General features: G+C 46.7%; 2 pseudogenes; one reads left to right on the forward strand and one right to left on the reverse strand.

Moving 5' to 3' along the window:
* Nucleotides 1–1,606: 1,606 nt before the first annotated feature.
* Nucleotides 1,607–2,949, reverse strand: LOC101590820 (annotated as a pseudogene).
* A 20-nt stretch (nucleotides 2,950–2,969) lies between these two features.
* LOC101591222 lies at nucleotides 2,970–4,950 on the forward strand (annotated as a pseudogene).
* The last annotated feature ends 216 nt before the right edge of the window (nucleotides 4,951–5,166 follow it).

Here is a 5,166-nt window from a genome sequence, read left to right on the forward strand (position 1 = left end):
TCCGGAATGGACAGAGAAGTAGGTCTGTGAGCATAGGCAGGAAAGTATGTGCTTACACCGCCAGCAAGAAAGAAGAAAGTGCATCTTTGATGCGTAATTTTGGGTTTCTGTCATAGTGAGAAAGAAACTATTTTAATTCAAAAGTGAGTGCAGGTTTCCAAATCTGACTTAGCATGTGCAGTAACTTTTATATTACACACAGTCCAAGGAGTATATTGATATTTCGTCTCCGCCCATGCCTTCTGGAAGTCTTATCTGAGTCCTGTTGCAGGAGAATAAATGAAACCCCTAAGGGTGGGTCTTTAACACATTTCAGCATATAGCAAGGGCTCTGCCAGTACCGATTCCATAACTTTTACTGCAGGTTAGACCTTGAGTTCTGCTCTAGTGGAACTTGAATGTCCCCCAGTAGCTCATTATGTTAGAGGGATGGTCTCCGATTGACCCTGTAGGGAGATGGTGGAAATTTTTAAAGATGGGGCTTAGTGCAAGGGTTTAGGTCATTGGGAGCTTGCCCTCAAAACAAACACAGGGGCTCTCCCCTCTTTTTCTTCCACTCTCCTTCAAGTCTTTCCATGAAAGACTTAGGCCTTTTGCTCACCACAGGCCTAAAAGTAATGGGAACTGAGACCTTTGAAATTGTGAGCCAAAATAGGCCTTTTCTCTCTCTAGGTTGGTTATCTCAGGTATTTGTTATATAACAAAAAGCTGATGGACACAGATTCTCTACTGGGAAATCATAAAAAGCCAAGACTAGGGTGACTGTATAATTTGCCATCTAAACTGTAGCATTTTGAAGTCCTATTATTAATAAATAGGAATGAGCAACATAACTGGGACTGTCCCAGAAAGCCAGGGCATGCAGCTCCTGTAACCATAAAGGCTAAGAATTTACCAGCTAACAGAGAGATACTAACAGAGGCCACTGCCCCACATTTCATGCCACTCAAGACCTCTCCCAGGCACAGACAATAGACTATCTATTTAAGATTCCTTCACATAACAAAAACCTTTGTTTACCAATATGATTTCATTATAATAGATTTTTCTTTGCAAATGCTTCTGCAGCCATGGGGATACCGCTTCCTGTGATGTAACAGTGAAATTCCTCCCGAATTGAGGGAGAAAGGACTCACATTTTAAATTACAATGTCACAAAGAGAAGAAAGCCAATTAATTTCAGACTTCACTATCCTGGGATTTATATTAACTTGAGCAGAGGCTGGGACTGATACTTTCTTTTGTAGTAACTATTGGTAAAAGAAATTAGTAAAAACGTGTTTTTTTTTTCAATGTGCACAAAAGAGGGAGCTAGGTGCAGAGTTTGGAGAATATTAATAACCTCATGATATTAAAGCTGCTGTATTTTTTTTTTGTAAAACCAGGCTTTATTTTGGAAAAAAACAATGGAATTGGGTTTTAGTGAAAGGCACAGGCAACAAGGGGCACCCCGGGCAGTAATGTCCCCCCAAGGGCAGGCTGAGGGCTAAGCTGAGCCTCAGCTGGGTCTCTTGCTCCCAGTGCTCCCCTGTACAGCTGTCTCCCCACAGGCTCTGGGGCAGCTGCAGGAGAGAAGTGCAGGCTGGGAGAGGCTGCTGTGGCCCATTCACCTGGGCAGGACATCAGGGGTCTTAGACACCAGCTTCCCACCGCACATCTCAATCTTCACAACCACAGTAGACTTGGTGCGGGTGAAGCCAGGGCTTTGGAGGCTCCCAAAGCTAGGGCTTGTGATGTCCCCATAGGGCGAGCTCACCATTCCTAAATAGCCACTGGTGGTCTTCGTGTGGATGCTCAAATTCTGCATCCAGCCTCCAGCCTGTTCTCCTCGCCCTCCAGCAGCTTGCGGTAGGTGGTGATACTGATGTCCAGGGCCAGCTTGACGTTCATGAGCTCCTTGTATTCACACAGCTGCCAGGTCATGTCCTGCTTGGCCTTCTGCAGGGCAGCCTCCAGCTGGGCCAGCTTGGCGCTGGCATCCTTAATGGCCATCTCCCCATGCTTCTCGGCATCAGCGATGGCAGCCTCTAGGGATGCTTTCTGGCATTTGAGGGCCTCAATCTCTGCCTGCAGGCTGCTGATGTTGCAGTTCATCTCAGAGATCTTGGGCTTTGTGCAGCAGAGTTCATCCCTGTGCATCCCAGCCACAGTCTGCAACTCTTCATACTTGATCTGGTACATGCTCTCAGCCTTGGCTCAGCTGCAGTTGGCGATCTCCTTGTACTAGGCGATGATGCCGTCCAGGTCCAGGGAGCGGCTGTTGTCCATGGACAGCACCACGGATGTGTCCGAGATCTGAGACTGCAGTGCACATATCTCTTCTTCAAACTGCTGCCTGAGGAAGTTGATCTCGTCAGTCAGCCCTTCCAGGTGTGACTTGAGCTCCACCTTGTTCATGTAAGCTTCATCCACATCCTTCTTGATGAGGACAAATTCATTCTCCATCTCTGTACACTTGTGGATCTCATCTTCATATTTATTCTTGAAGTCCTCCACCAGCCCCTGCATGCTGCTGAGCTTTGCCTCCAGCTTCAGTTTCTCCTGACCTAGTGTGTCAAGCTGCCACCAGAGGTTGTTGATGTAGCTTTCGAACATGTTGTCCATGTTACTCCAGGACATCTTCTGCTGCTGCGGGACGCTCCCCTTGGCCTCCAACATCCTATTCTGCTGCTCCAGAAACTGAACCTTGTTGATGAAGGAAGCAAACTTGTTGTTGAGGTTCTTGATCTGTTTATTCTCCTGAATACACATGGCCTGGATGTTGGGGTCCACCTCCAGGTGCAGGGGTTTCAGCAGGCTCTGGTTCACCTGGATGACCATGATGCTCCCTACACCATCAGCCCCTCCATTGCCACCCAGCCCTAGGCTGCCCCAGAAGCTGCTGCTGCTGCTGCCCATTCAGGAGAAGCTGCAGGAGCTGATGCAGGAGGCAGGCCTGCTTGTAGGACTTCTGGGTCACCCTTGTGGACATGGTGGAGGCCAGAGTGGAGGCAGGCGAGCTGAAGATGGACAGTGGAGAAGGAGCCTGGCAGCCTGTGTGGATGTCTTCCAGCACGACAATTGCCAGTGATCAGGGAACTCGACCACTCCAAGCTATGTTGCTTTCGCTGACACCGAATGACTGACTGGAGATGCTGCAAAAACTCAAGTGGCTATGAACCCCACCAATGCAGTTTTCAATGCTGATTGGATGTAGATTTGATGATGTTGTTGTCCAGTCTGATATGAAGCCCTGGCCCCTCATGGTGGTGAATGATGCAGCCAGGCCTAAGGTTCAAGCAGAATACAAAGGAGACACAAAGAGCTTCTACCCAGAGGAGGTGTCTTCTGTGGTGCTGACAAAGACAAAGGAGATTGCAGAAGTTTACCTAGAGAAGACTGGTACCAATGCTGCAGTCACTGTACCAGCTTACTATAATGACTCAGAGTCAGGCAACCAAAGATGCTGGAGCTATTGCTGGTCTTCACGTACTTAGAATTATCAGTGAACCAACAGCTGTTGCTATTGCTTATGGCTTAGAGAAAAAGGCTGGAGCCGAAAGAAATGTGCTGATTTTTGACTTAGGAGGTGGTACTTTTGATGTTTTAATCCTCACTATTGGAGATGGAGTCTTTGAAGTGAAATCTACAGCTGGAGACACCCACTTAGGTGAAGATTTTGACAATCGAATGGTCAATCATTTCATTGCTGAATTCAAGCGAGAGCACAAGAAGGACATCAGTGAGAACAAAAGAGTCTACCGTCTTTGCACTGCATGTGTGCGAGCTAAGAGAACCTTGTCTTCCAGCACCCCAGGCCAGTATTGAGATTGATTCCCTCTATGAAGGAATCGACTTCCACACCTCCATTACTCGTGCTCAGTTTGGAGAGCTAAATGCTGACCTGATCTGTGGCACTCTGGACCCTGTGGATAAGGCTCTTTGAGAGGCTAAGCTGGACAAGCCTCAGACCCATGACATTGTCCTGGTGGTGGTTCTCCAAGATCCAGAAGCTTCTGCAGGACTTCTTCAGTGGAAAAGAATTAAATAATAGCATCAATCCTGATGAGGCTGTTGCTTATGGTGCAGCTGTTCAAGCAGCCATATTATCTGGAGACAAGTCTGAAAATGTCCAAGATTTTCTACTGTTGGATGTCACTCCCCTTTCTCTTGGTATTGAAACTTCTGGTGGCATCATGACTGTCCTCATCAAGTGTAATTCCACCATTCTTACCAAGCCCCTGATCTTCACTGCCTATTTGGACAACCAGCCTAGCGTGCTCATTCAGGTATATGAAGGTGAGCAAGCCATGACCAAGGATAACAACCTGCTTGGCAAGTTTGAACTCACAGGCATGCCTCCTGCACCCCGTGGTGTTCCTCAGATTGAAGTAACTTTTGATATTGATGCAAATGGCATCCCCAATGTTTCTGCAGTCAACAAAAGTACAAGAAAAGAGAACAAGATTACCATTACTAACTATAAGGGCCGTTTGAGCAAGGAGAACATAGAGCGTATGGTCCAGGAAGCAGAGAAGTACAAAGCTGAAGATGAGAAGCAAAGGGACAAAGTGTCCTCCAGGAATTCATTGGAGTCCTTTGCTTTCAATATGAAAGCAACTGTTGAAGATGAGAAACTACAAGGCAAGATTAATGATGAAGACAAACAGACGATTCTTGACTAGTGTAATGAAATCATCAACTGACTGGATAAGAACCAGACTGAGGAGAAAGAAAAATTTGGACATCAGCAGAAGGAGCTTGAGACAGTCTGCAATCCCATAATCCCAAGCTGTACCACCGTGCAGGTGGCAGGCCTGGTGGAATGCCTGGGGGCTTCCTGGTGGAGGAGCTCCTTCCTCTGGGGGTGCTTCCTCGGGGCCCACCATTGAAGAGGTTGATGAAGTCAACCCTAAATATAAATATAGCATTCTTCCACAACCAACACAATTGAAGGACCTAAATTTGTAGCAAATTCTGTGACAGTTATTAAAGTTGAGCTGCTATAGTAAGGCACTGGGCATTCTCCATACTTGAATAATGGAACATGTACACAGGGAAACATAGCTTTGCATGCTAAGCACTGCACTATAAGTGGAAATGCAATGTCATCAATAAAAATATTTAAATTGGCCCCAAAAGAAATTTGTAGTTATATGCATATGTGGTGTCTAGCGCCTTGTGGGG

This window comes from Octodon degus, unplaced genomic scaffold, assembly GCF_000260255.1.
Source record: "Octodon degus isolate 3935 unplaced genomic scaffold, OctDeg1.0 scaffold00029, whole genome shotgun sequence".
NCBI lineage: Eukaryota > Metazoa > Chordata > Mammalia > Rodentia > Octodontidae > Octodon > Octodon degus.